A 14,320-nucleotide genomic window follows, 5' to 3' on the forward strand; every position below is an offset into this window, starting at 1 on the left:
AGAGAGAGGCAGAGACACAGGCAGAGGGAGAAGCAGGCTCCATGCACCGGGAGCCCGACGTGGGATTCGATCCCGAGTCTCCAGGATCGCGCCCTGGGCCAAAGGCAGGCACCAAACCGCTGCGCCACCCAGGGATCCCAAGAAACTTTAAATTATAGAGAACAAGCTGATCATTACCAGAGGGGGAGGACTGGGGGATGGGTTAAATAGGTGACAGGGATTAAAGAGTGCAATAGTCATGATAAGCACTGAGTGATGTATAGAAGTATTGAGTCTCTATATTATACCCCTGAAACAAATATAAGTGTACATTAACGAATTACAATAAAAACTTTAAAATTAAGAAATAAAAATAAGTATCTGTTTCCAATCTGTGCAAAAGGGATAGTTTCTTCAATAATTGGTGCTTCCAAAATTGGTCATCCAACTAGAAAAAAAAACCCAAAAATTTCTACCTAATGCCACATACAAAAATAAATCCCAGATGAATGACTATTTCCCTGTTTCCATCCATTGCTGATAGAAGTAGGACTCACTATTACCTTTTTTGAAAGTAATCTGAAGAATCTAATAAAATTCAAAATCTACAGTATTAGTTCAGAATGGTTTGGGCTTCAAGTGACAGAATATCTTACTAATAGTGGCTTAAACAAATAGAGGCCTGTTTTTCTTTCTCACATATCAAGAAATATGGAGGAACACATATGCTAGCATTGGGTCAGCTGCTCAACAACGTCTCAAGAATCTAGGCTTTTTTCTAAAAGGCTTTTTTCTAGGCTTTTTTCTAATCAACCATCCTTCACATATTGCCTTTTTGTCCTTAGGCTTTTTACTTCATGTAAGATGGGCTGCTGAATCTATATATCACAACTGAATTCAAAGGTAGAAAAGGAGAATGGCAGTGGCCAGGTAAGCAAGGGATATGCCACTCTCCTTTTTTGAAAGAAGGCAGTTTTTTTCCAGACATCCCCCACAAACTTGCCCAGGCATTTCCTTTGCCATACATGTCACATGTAGACCATGTCACATATAGATCAGGGAGCAGGACTACCTTCCTTGAGGTCAGAGTTCTCTGCCTAATACCTGAACAAAATTAGCATTCTGTTAACAAGAAAGAAGTGGGAAAATGCCAGCTGATTGTGTCAGCTACATACATTCACCCTTTGACCAAGCTGTTTGAAGTCTATCCTACAGAAATAAAAGCACCAAGAAACCTGCATGCCCATCAATAGAGGAATATTTGAATAAATTATGGTATAGCCACACTAAATTATATTATGAAGCTATTAAAGATGATGAGTTATGGGACATCCCTGGGTGGCTCAGTGGTTTAGCACCTGCCTTTGGCCCAGGGCATGATCCTGGAGTCCCAGGATCAAGTCCCACATCAGGCTTCCTGCATGGAGCCTGCTTCTCTCTCTGCCTGTGTCTCTGCCCCTCTCTCTCTCTCTCTCTCTCTGTCCCTCGTGAATAAATAAAGTATTTTTAAATGATGAATTACATTGCTTTTGATATGCATAATTTTAAACCATGCATGCCTTTTCAAGAATGTATCCTTGCATGTGCCAAGGAGTACTTATAATTACCTCGGTATACTATTTCTGTTAAGAATGCTGATTAGTGGAATAGTTAAAAAAGAGTATTGGACTGAGAGTCAGGAAACCTGGACAAAATAATTACACAAATGCTGCCACTTGGGAAAAAGAGAAGCACACAACTACAGTCCCTGCTTAAAGTGGACACAGACTACAGAGGAAGAGATAAGGCATCAACAAGTGAAAATGAAAATAATAATTCGAGAATTGTTACAGGATACTGAAGAACAAGTTAACATGTACATATTTTTTATAATAAGTGCTACAGGCATTCATTCATTCATTCATTCATAGGATTTTAGTGCATAAGCCAAGATGTCAGACCTTGCCAGGCAAGGAAGCTTCTGCTCTTAAAAGATTATATTGCTTCCAACAAGAAGTCTGCTATCATCCTTATCATTGTTCTGTACATGAAGTATCTTTTTTTTTCACTTCAGAGAGAGAATCCTCAAGCAGACTCCCTGCTGAGCCTAATGCAGGGCTTCATCCCAGGACCCCCAAGATCATGACCTGAGCCAAAATCAAGAGTCACTGATTAACCCACTGAACTATCTAGGCACCCCCATAAAGTATCTTTTTAAAAATAAGTTGCTTTAAGATTTTCTTCGACATTGGATATTGCAGAAGAAAAGATTAATGTACTTGAAAATATAACAATAGAAACTATCTAAAGTTATGGGGTGCCTGGGTGGTTCAGTTTGTTAAGTGGCTGGCTCTTGGTTTTGGCTTAGGTCATGATCTCAGGGTCCTGGGATAGAGCCCTGAAGAGGACTCTGAGCTCAGTGGGGAGTCTCCTTGAGTACTCTCTCTATCTCTCTCTGCCCTTCCCCTTGCTCAAGCGCGCGCGCGCACACACACACACACACACACACACACTCTGTCTTTCTCTCTCAAATAAATAAATAAATAAATCTTTTTAAAAAGAGAAAAAAATATTTAAAAAAAAAAAAGAAACTATCTGGTGCACCTGGATGGCTCCATGGTTGACCTTCTGCCTTTGGCTCATGTCATGATCCCAAGGTCCTGAGATCAAGCCCGTGGGAGGGAGCCTGCTTCTCCCTCTGCCTATGTCTCTGCCTCTTTCTGTGTGTCTCTCATGAGTAAATAGAATCTTTTTTAAAAAAAGAAAACTATCTAAATTTAAACAGAAAAATACTGAAAAAAATGAACAGAGCATTAGTGAGCTGTGAGACAACTTCAAGGGGCCTTAATACACATGTCATTGGAGTCTCAGAAAAGGGGGTGCTGTCAAAAAATATTTGAAGAGTTATTGGCTGAAATTTTTCCAAATTTGTTGACAATTAGAAAACCACAGATCCAAAAAACTAAATAACAAAAGCAAAAACAAAACCCCAAGCAAAAGAAACATGCAGAAAACTACACTAAGGCATGTCAATAATGAAATTTCTTAAAGCCAATGATGAAGAGAAAATCTTAAAGCAGCTTGTTTTTAAAAAAGATAACTTATGTACAGAACAATGATAAGGATGATAGCAGACTTCTTGTTGGAAACACTATAATCTTTGGGAACAGAAGCTCCTTTCACAAGTAAGCCTTACACTTGAAAGCATTCTACTTTCAAGAACTGTATTATCTCTTCTATGGACCTCAGCAAATATTTGTTGGAAAACAAATACATTACATTAATTAATTTAATACTTTGTGCTCAATTTACAGTGAGAACCCAGAACAAGTTAGGCCAAGTCCTAAGACTTGAGCTTACGATTTAGTCAGGGGCTGAAAAAAAGGTCTGTGGTTTTATAATCTTCAACAAATTTTGAAAAAACATTGGCCATTAGTTCTTCAAACATGGTTTGATTTTATCTTATTTTTTTAAAGATTTTATTTATTTATTCATGAAAGACACAGAGATAGAGACAGAGACATTGGCAGAGGGAGGGGTAGGTTCCCTGCAGGAAGCCCGATATGGGACTTGATCCCGGGACCCTGGGATTATGACCTGAGCCAAAGGCAGATACTCAACCACTGAACCACCCAGGCATCCAAACATGGCTTGGTTTTAATGTTGGGAAGAAGGACTTGTTGATAATGACTTTCAAAAGATTAAGCAGGGAATTTTCATATTGACTTTGAGGTATCTTTTCCACTCTCTCTTTTTAAAGATTTTATTTATTTATTTGAAAGAGAGAGAGAATGAGTGGGTGGGGAGGAGCAGAGGGAGAGGGAGAAGCTTGCTCCTTGCTGAGCTGGGAGCCAGACACAGGGCTCTGTCCCAAGATCCTGAGATGGTGACCTGAGCTGAAGATAGATGCTTAACTGACTGAGCCTCCCAGGCACCCTTCTTTTCAACTCTCTTAACAAATTTATTTCAAGGAAGTTGAACACTAATCTTCTTTTTTCATTTGATAGCACTGTACATAGTAAGTTGTGCCCTAATCAATAGCTCTGTGGAACTGTGAATTTCTCTGATTCTAGAAGCCCATATATATACTAGTACTCTATACTGATTCTCAGTCTAAAATGTAAAAAAAATTCTCAATTTCCTTCATCATTACACTGTACCTTTTTTGACTCTATTTTCACTGATGTATTTTCAATCATCTGTATATACTCTTTTACCTTATTGTTTTTCCTTCATAATTGAATCCCCTGTTGACCAGCTGCTCTAATATGTTTGTCTCAAGTCACTGCTTTTGACATGTTTGATGTTATTAGCCTTTGTCTAAATTGTAGTATTAGCCCTTTCACTTTTTTGGCTTCCATTTGTATTTTTATAAAATAATAAGAAAAAATATAATACTTGATCACTGTGCAAAATCTGCTTTGCCAAGAGGGCTTCATTGTAGGAATTGGAGGGTTGGGTGGCAGGCAATAACTTGAAATATTTGTTGTCTGATGGATTCAAGTTCAAATTCAGTCAAAAAAGATGGTTTGGGTATGTTGATATATAATATATGACTGTGCAGATGCTATAAAAGTAAATTGCAAAAGCTGAAAACCTCCTGTGAAATCAAATAACCCTAATACAAAGTAGAAAATAATGTGTGGGGACAGCCCAGGTGGCTCAGCAGTTTGCGCCTGCCTTCTGCCCAGGGTGTGATCCTGGAGTCCCGGGATTGAGTCCCACGTCAGGCTCCCTGCATGGAGCCTGGTTCCCCCTCTGCCTGTGTCTCTGCCTCTGTGTGTGTGTGTGTGTGTGTGTGTGTGTGTGTGTGTGTGTCCCATGAATAAATAAAATCCTTAAAAAAAAAAGAAAATAATGTGTGCTATAAAGAGATACCAACTTAGAAGAGCTGGGAGGTTATGAGGGACTGGGTGGAAGAAACATTGATGCGGGCCTTAAAATATTAGTAGGATTTAGACAGGCCAAGATGGTGGGAAGGGACATTCTAGCTGAAAACAAAGGCTTAGATTTTGGAAGTTTGTAACTTACTTGGGTTCATGGGAAGAGTTCAAGTTTTCCTTATTCCCATCTACTCCCAAAAATGGAGACCTTGTAATAAAGTTCAAGGGTACATAATTGAAGTGTTTTTTTTTTTTTTTTTTTTAAGATTTTACTGGGACGCCTGGGTGGCTCAGTGGTTGAGCATCTGCCTTTGGCTCAGGGTGTGATCCTGGATTCCCAGGATCGAGTCCCATATCAGGCTCCCTGCATGGAGCCTGCTTCTCCCTCTGCCTATGTCTCTTTCTCTTTCTCTCTCTCTCTCTCTCTCTCTCTCTGTGTGTGTGTGTGTGTCTCATGAATAAATAAAATCTTAAAAAAAAGAAGCTCTGTTTCTTGTTACTGAAAATTGGTACTGAGTGGTAGTAGGGATGCTCATGACTACTGGAGTGGTATTACTCCAATGCCCTCTCAACTGACACCTGTATACATGCTATTTCTTTTTTTTCTTTTTTAAATAGTATTATTTTTTATTATTTATTTATTTATTTATTTATTTATTTATTTATTTATTTATTTATTTTATATGCATATAGATAGAAAGAGAGAGAAAGAGAATGAGCAAGCACAGGGAGGGGCAGGGGGAGAAGCAGAGAGAGAATCTCCAGTAGACTCCTCAATGAGCACAGAGCCAGATGCAGGCTTGGTCTCAGGACCTTGAAATCATGACCTGTGCCCAAATCAGGAGTCGACCGCTTAACCAGCTGAACCACCCAGACACCTCTTTCTTTCTTCCTCTCTTCCTTCCTTTCTTTGTTTTCTTTGTTTTCTTTCTTTTCCTTCCTTCCTTCCTTCCTTCCTTCCTTCCTTCCTTCCTTCCTTCCTTCCTTCCTTCCTTTGTCTTACAGCACTAGCTAGGATTTCTAGTATAATATAGAATGGGAATGTTCCTAGTTTTAAGGCAAAGATATGACTTCCATATATGTTCTATGCTTTCAGTTAGACTTCAAACTAAGCTGATGTACATCTTTTTGGTTTTTTTTAAGATTTTATTTATTTATTTATTTATTTATTTATTTATTTATTTATTTATGAGAGACACAGAGAGAGAGAGAGAGAGAGAGAGAGAGAGAGGCAGAGACACAGGCAGAGGGAGAACCAGGCTCCATGCAGGGAGCCCGATGTGGGACTCAATCCCGGGTCTCCAGGATCAGGCCCTGGGCTGAAGCCGGCGCTAAACTGCTGAGCCACCCGGGCTGCCCGATGTACATATTTTTGGCTTATGTTCTTCCCATGGTGAATTTATTCTCTTACTATTACCTTCCCACATATTATATGATTGGCTTATTAATATGTTATTGCCGCCATAGGGCAAGGATCTTTGTTTTGTGCACTGATGTGTCCCAAACACCTTCCTGGCACATATCCAGGCACACACAATAAATACTTGTGGAATGAATTGAACCTCTTGAGTTGTTTTGGGTACCACTTATTTGTTTGTTTGTTAAATTTTACTTATTCATGAGAGACCCAGAGAGAGAGAGGCAGAGACACAGGCTGAGGGAGGAGAAGCAGGCTCCATGTGGGAACCCTGATGTGGGACTCAGTCCCTGGAATCCAGGATCACACCCTGAGCCAAAGGCAGACGCACAACCGCTGAGCCACCCAGGGATCCCTCAAGGGCACATCATTGAATCACTGTTCTGGGGGTGAGGTTTTATGAGGTAAGAACTGAGAGGTTAAAAGCTGTTGCTATGGGGATCTCTATTTTGGCATATCTCTGTCTTGACTTGTCCTCATTTGGACATCTTTCTTTCTCTAGTTAACCTGTTGAACTATGCCTTTTTTTTCCTGTGCAGGTAGTAGGGTAGAAATGCTCATCCCAGACCATCATTCTTCACTGAGCACACTAAGAGGGAACATAAATGGAGTCCAAAAGATTGGAGGCCTGATAGAAGTGAGACATATTCTGCTCTAAGTCCTATAAGCCAAGGTTTTTCAACTTTAGTACTATTGACATTTTTTTGTTTGGAGAGCTGTTTCATATGTTGCGGAATGTTTAGTAGCATCTTTGGCTTTTACCAAGTAGATGTCAGTAGTACCTCCCCCAAAGACACTTGTGACTACCAAAAAATGTCTCCAGATGTCCCCAACGTGCCCAAATGCCAGATGTCCTCTGGCATGGTGGAGGGGGAGGGAACAAAGGCATCCCTGGTTAAGAATTACTACTTTGAGCCTTATGAAAAGGTTTTCTAGGGGCATCTGGCTGGCTCAGTCAGGAGAGCATCTGACCCTTGATCTTGGGGTTGTGAGTTCAAGCCCCACATTGAGTGTAGAGATTACTTTTTTTATTTGACACAGACAGAGAAAGAGAGAGCACAAGCAGGGGGAGTGGCAGAAGGAGAGGGAGAGGCAGGCTCCCCACTGAGCAGGGAGCCCCGTGCAGGGCTTGATCCCAGGAACCTGGGATGGTGACCTGAGCTGAAAGCAGACACTTCACCAACTGAGCCACCCAGGGGCCCCAAGATTACGTTTAAAAAAAAAAGTTTTCTCTGCCTTTTAATGCCCATAGTCTGGATAGTATGACTGAGAGGAACAGAGCCTGGGGTATAAGCCCAGAGGGAAAGTGACCAAGTTGCTTTATTGACCAGTCTGTAGTTTAGACCTTGAGCTGGAAAAAGTCATCCCTTTTAGATTCCTTGTGGCTCATGCATGTTCTAGTTCCTCTTATTGGGGTAAGACCTAGATATTTTACTGATCTTGCATTGCAAAGTTTCTTCTCATGGAGCACAATTAACATCTAATGTGGCTCAGTCACCTATGGTTGATATATACACACATTATGTGGTGATGCCAATACCACTACTTATTGTTTGGGGAATGGTAGTGGATACCTCTCAATATCCTGTGGAGGTATAGAGGGTAGACAGAGATCATTGGAAGGGGCCAAATGATCACTCGCTGGCCAAATGATCACTCGCTGGCCAGTTTGTAGATCTTGGCATTTGACATAGAGTATAGAAAGCCAGGACAGCCCTAAGGTTCATCTCAGCAAGAGTAGATCTCTCCTCTTCTTGAGGACTTCTTTCCAAAGCCAAACAAAACAAAACAGCAGCAGAAGACATCCCAGGACATGACAACAGAATTAGGAATTTGGGCTTCCACCAGGCACCATGTGAGATTCCTCTGACTGAAAAAAAATGAGAGATAAGATGCTTTGGATATATTCGGGGCTTTAATTTTTCTTCGGGAAGAAAGAATCATTTGTTTATTGAAAGGACTTGATATTATTTTTTAAAAATTTTTTTTTAATTTTTATTTATTTATGATAGTCACACAGAGAGAGAGAGAGGCAGAGACACAGGCAGAGGGAGAAGCAGGCTCCATGCACTGGGAGCCTGACGTGGGATTCGATCCCGGGTCTCCAGGATTGCGCCCTGGGCCAAAGGCAGGCGCCAAACTGCTGCACCACCCAGGGATCCCGATTTTTAGGGCTTATTTATTTATGACAGAGAGAGAGAGAGAGAGAGTGGGGAGGGGGTGGGCAGAGGGAGAGGGAGAGAGAAACTCTAAGCATACCCTGTACTGAGTGTGCGGAGCCTGATGATCCCAGAACCCTGAGATCACAACCTGAGCTGAAACCAGGAGTTGGATGCTTAATCAACTGTGCTACCCAGGTGCTGCAGGGCTTGATAGTATTAATTTATATTAGGCATTGTATAAGTTATTGTAGTTACTCGATGCATATTGTGAAATCCAATATGTAAAGCTGATTCATTGCTTTCTTTTTTCTAAGATTTTATTTATTTATTTGAGCAAGAGTGAGGGAGACAGAGAGAGAGAGCACAGAGGAAGAAGAAGCAGACTTCCTGCTGAGCAGGGAGCCTGACATGGGGCTCAATCCCAGGACCCTGAGACCATGACCCAAGCCAAAGTCAAGATGCTTAAAGGACTGAGCCACCCAGGTGCCCCTGGTTCATTGTTTTCCATTGTCCGACTCCCCATACTCACTTCTTACAAAACCTTCCCATTGCCCCACTGAATGGCCAATGTGCCATTGTCACCTCATTCCCAGGCTGCAGCTGATTGGACCAGGATAGACTCCTAGGCTAAGCTAATCAGCTTCTCTTCACTAAGATTTTAGAAGGGGACTCAGACCCTTCAGTTAGTTAACTACAGGTGCTATATTGATAAGGATATAAATCTGTAGTTTTGGAGGTCATATTTGGTCTACATAAACTAACGAGCTGGCAGAGAAATGGAATCTTCATCCAGTCCATTTAGTGTCTGTCTCCTCTATAAGAGTATAAGCTACAAGCACAGGAACTTCCCCTTTTTGAACACTATAGTAGTCTTGGAGTCTGGTACTGTGCATGGTATATAATAGAGACTAAGGAAATGCTCATTGAATGGAGTTATGATCCACTTTACCACTTAAGAGTATAAATAATGGTTGTCTTCTGTCCCTGATGAACTGTTTAAGCACTCATCTGTCTTTATTCATAGGAAATTACCATCTCCCTTTTGAGGCCTCTGTCCCTGCTAACTTGGTAAAGAACCTAAGTATCTATTCATTCCAATGTGTTGAGTTCTATTTCTAACCTCTAGGCAGAAAGAGAGAGAACTAGAAAGTCCACTCAGTCCACTAGCTCTGTTGCTTCTCTTGCCATCTCCCCTTATCCCACACAGTGCAAGAGTTTGGAGTGCTAAGGTTACAGCTCTTTGAGTTGATTCTTCATGCTCAGCTGTTGACTCTCAAAACACACCACTATGCCTGCCAGGTTCAGTCCAAGGGCTTTATACTTTAGAACCAGCCCAACCCTCAAGAACCCTTAGGTTCTGGTATTGAGATAAACAGCTTGAATAACCAGCCTAGATTCTTGCTGCCTTCAAGGTAATTTCTCCTTTGGCACACTGGCATTCTTTCTTACCACTCCAAAAGTTTTCTAAAACCTTAAATCTAAGCAAGAAGGTATTGAATGCTCCCCTCCTTTGCTCTATGAAAGCACCTTGCCTTCTTATGCAAATTGAGTCTACTTCCTCCCAAAGACTCTCCAGAACTCTGAATAACGTTGCTAAAACACAGAAAAAAAGATCTTGTTATTCCTTAGCTAAGATTAAAAAAAAACAAAACAAAAAACGAAGTGACCAGAGTGAATCACAGTCTTTATGACATAAAGAGATTGGGATAATTTTAAATTCCACTTTACTAGATATCTGATTATAAAAGAACAAACAGAGGTGCAGTTATTTGGAATGTGTTTCAGCATAACTCAGGAATCTGCAGAGGTAGTACGCCAAGGACTTGGGCCATCAGTGATCTGACTGTTTTCTGAAGTGCCTAAAAACATGCCAGGGCAAGAGAGAGGAATATCCAGTATGACCTCATCTTAACTTGATTACAATTGCAAAGACCCTATTTCCAAATAAGGTCACATTTACAGGTACTGGGGGTTAGGACTTAGATACATCTTTTTGGGGGACACAATTCAACACAGAGTAGAGGATAACATCCACCATGACAACACCAACATCTGCATGAAGGGTTGTGTCTCTTGTTGCTTCCAATCTTTGAATTGCTAGAGATATCCTGCATTCTGTGTAGAACTAAAGACAAGTTTCATTTTCTCCACTTTGTGTCACCTTTTGTCTCCCTGTGTCTGATGGCATCCCTTATAAAATCAACTTCTTATATCCTGCTTGAAACCTCTTTTTCCACAAGGTTTAGACACCAGTCCACAGTCCACCAGTCCACCAGTCACAGGGTTACTCAGGTGACAAATATAAATAGAGTGGTCAAGAATGTAGACTCTGGAGTTAGACTTTCTGGATCTGCTAGCATGTATGAGGTTGAGTAACTTATTTTTTAAAAAGATTTTATGATTTTTAAAAATTTATCTCTATACCCAATGTGGGGCTCGAACATACAACCCTAAGATCAAGAGTTGCATGCTCTACTGACTGAGCCAGTAACACATCCCTCCAATGGATGTTTTTATATGTTTATTTTATATGATACTAGCCATAAACAATATTCATTTTGTTTTTGCATAAATGGTCTAATGGTGCATGTATGATTTTGCAGCTTATATATTTTTAAGATTTTATTTATTTATTCATGAGAGACACACAGAGAGAGAGGCAGAGACATAGGCAGAGGGAGAAGCAGGTTCCATGTGGGGAACCCAATGTGGGACTCGATCCTGGGACTCCAGGATCATGCCCTGGGCCAAAGGCAGGCGGTAAACCACTGAGCCACCTAGGGAATCCCCCATATTTTAAACTCAACCTTGAAATCTTTATTTATTTCTTTTTATTTTTTTAAGATTTATTTATTTATTCATGAGAGAGAGAGGCAGAGAGACACAGGCAGAGGGAGAAACAGGCTCCTCGTGTGGAACTTGATCCCGGGACTCCAGGATCACGCCCTGAGCCAGAGGCAGGCGCTCAACTGCTGAGCCACCCAGGCGTCCCAAGAGGTATTTTTATTTTATTTTATTTTATTTTATTTTATTTTATTTTATTTTATTTTATTTATTTAAAGATTTCAATGTTGGGACGCCTGGGTGGCTCAGCGGTTTAGCGCCTGCCTTCAGCTCAGGGCATGATCCTGGAGTCTCGGAATCGAGTCCCACATGAGGCTCCCTGCATGGAGCCTGCTTCTCCTTCTGCCTTTGTCTCTGACTCTCTCTCTGTGTCTCACATAAATAAATAAATAAAATCTTAAAAAAATAATAAAATAAACTCAACATTGTTTTCCAGATTTATTCAAGTTGATTCATGTAGATCTAGTTCTACTGTATGTTATGTTCCATTGTATGTATGAATAAATCACAGTTGCTCTATCCATTCCTTTACTGAGGAACAGATGAGTTGGTTCCACTTTTTTACCAGTACATACAGTGCTGTAGTGAACATCCTTGTACGTATCTACCTATATTCATGTTTGAGATTTTTCTGTAGGGCAAATATCTAGAATTGGATTGCTGGGTAACATGGGATATGCATCTTAAATTTTCTCACTAATTAAATTTTTTTTAACTTTGCATATACCTTTATTTCAAAACAACAATCAAGGGCAGCCTACTTATCTTGTGTTAATTTAATGTTTGCTTAATAAATAAATTACATCAATAAATAATAAAGATACTCCTTATACTAATGATCTATTGGGGGCAGGGAATTAAATGCTATAAGAAAAAGGGAAATATTACAGACTTATAGTTTTTTGTCCGATGACTCTAATGTTCTGATAATCAGAAGACCCAAATTAAACTCATATTTTCTGAATAAGTCACTTGCTTCCAGAAGGGAAATCACTTTATCCCCATGTCTCCTATTAATGAAATGGAGCTCTTTCTACTTCTAAATATGTAACACATGGCAGAATAAACAAAATTGTGTAAGCTGTGATGTGATGGCAATTAAGTGAGAAAATAAACTGAGGATACTTACGGAGACAATTTCCAAAGAGGATAAAAGATCAAACCTTGGAAACAGTCTTGTATCTCAGTTTACTACATGTGGGACTCAGGTAACTTAATGATGCCTCAATTTTGTAAATTGTAAAATGGGGATAATAAAACTATCTTCCCACAGGAATGCTGTGAACATTGAGATAGTGCATGCAAAGTGCTTACAACAGAAGCTGGTACAAAAATGTTCAATACATATTAGCTATTATTGTTTTTCTTAAGTTACAATATTTTAGAGGATACTATTTGCCTCCTCCCAAAGCATTGGTTTGGTTATTTGGGCAAGAAAGAGGTTTCAGAATCTCTTTGTTTAAATATGCAGTAACAATTTGTAATGGCAAAGTAACATGAGCTCTTTAGAACAACTCAAGTTGGCCTATTAACTAGATATCTCGCCAAGGTCGTCTTCCGGGATCCGTACCGGTTTAAGAAGCGGACGGAGCTGTTCATCGCCGCCGAGGGCATCCACACCGGCCAGTTCGTGTACTGCGGCAAGAAAGCCCAGCTCAACATAGGCAATGTGCTCCCGGTGGGCACTATGCCCGAGGGCACCATCGTGTGCTGTCTGGAGGAGAAGCCTGGTGACAGGGGCAAGTTGGCCTGAGCCTCCGGGAACTACGCGACCGTCATCTCCCACAACCCGGAGACCAAGAAGACCCGAGTGAAGCTGCCGTCCGGTTCAAAGAAGGTCATTTCTTCCGCCAACAGAGCCGTGGTGGGTGTGGTCGCCGGAGGTGGCCGCATTGACAAGCCCATTCCCAAGGCTGGCGGTGCTTACCACAAGTACAAGGCAAAGAGGAATTGCTGGCCACGTGTGCGGGGTGTGGCCATGAATCCTGTGGAGCATCCTTTTGGAGGTGGCAACCACCAGCACATCGGCAAACCCTCTACTATCCGCAGAGATACCCCTGCTGGCCGCAAAGTGGGTCTTATTGCTGCCTGCCGGACTGGGCGTCTCCGGGGAACCAAGACTGTGCGGGAGAAGGAGAACTAGGCTTGAGGGGCTCAATAAAGTGTGTCCTTCTGCCACCAAAAAAAAAATTATGAATATATTATGAAAATTATATATTATGAAAATTTCCAAACATACAAAAAAGTTGAAAAATTGTACAGTGAATTCATATGTATCCACCACCTAAATTCTACAATTAATGTTACTCTACATTTTTAAAAAATACAAATTCAGTTAGCCAACATATAATACTTCTCTAGTTTCAGATGTAGAGTTTAGTAATTCATCAGTTGCATATAACACCCAGTGCTCCTCATATCTCACACCCTCCTTAATGCCCATCACCCAGTTACCCCACCCCCCACCCACCTCTCCTCCAGCAACCCTCAATTTGTTTCCTATAGTTAAGAGTCTCTCATGGTTTGTCTCCCTCTCTGATTTCTTCCCATTCAATTGTTTCTCTGGTTGACTTATTTTGCTCCACATAAACCCTCCAGTTCCATCCACGTTGATGTAAATGGTAAAATCTCATCCCTTTTGATGGCTGAGGAATATCCCATCCTATATATAATATATTCTTCATCCATTCATCTGTCGACTGATATCTGGGCTCTTTCCACAGTTTGGCTATTGTGGACATTGCTGCTATAAACATTGGGGTGCAGGTGCCCCCTTGGATCACCACATGGTATACTTGGGGTAAATGCCTAGTGCAATTACTGGGTCTAGGGTAGCTCTATTTTTAACTTCTTGAGGAACCTCCATACTGTTTTCCAGAATGGCTGTACCAGGTTGCATTCCTACCAACATTTACTATACTTGTTTTATCATATGTAACTATCCATCTACCCATATCTCCAATAATCCATTAATCCTTTTATTTTTTAAAAAAGATTTTAATGAATTATTTATTTCAGAGATTGAGAGAGTGAGCAGGGAGGGGCAGAAAGAGGAA

At 40.8% G+C, this 14,320-nt stretch overlaps 1 pseudogene; it reads left to right on the forward strand.

Moving 5' to 3' along the window:
- The first annotated feature begins 895 nt into the window (after positions 1-895).
- Positions 896-13,454, forward strand: LOC112912152 (large ribosomal subunit protein uL2-like; annotated as a pseudogene).
- Positions 13,455-14,320: the final 866 nt, after the last annotated feature.

Source organism: Vulpes vulpes, chromosome X (genome assembly GCF_048418805.1).
Source record: "Vulpes vulpes isolate BD-2025 chromosome X, VulVul3, whole genome shotgun sequence".
NCBI classification, from domain to species: Eukaryota; Metazoa; Chordata; class Mammalia; order Carnivora; family Canidae; genus Vulpes; species Vulpes vulpes.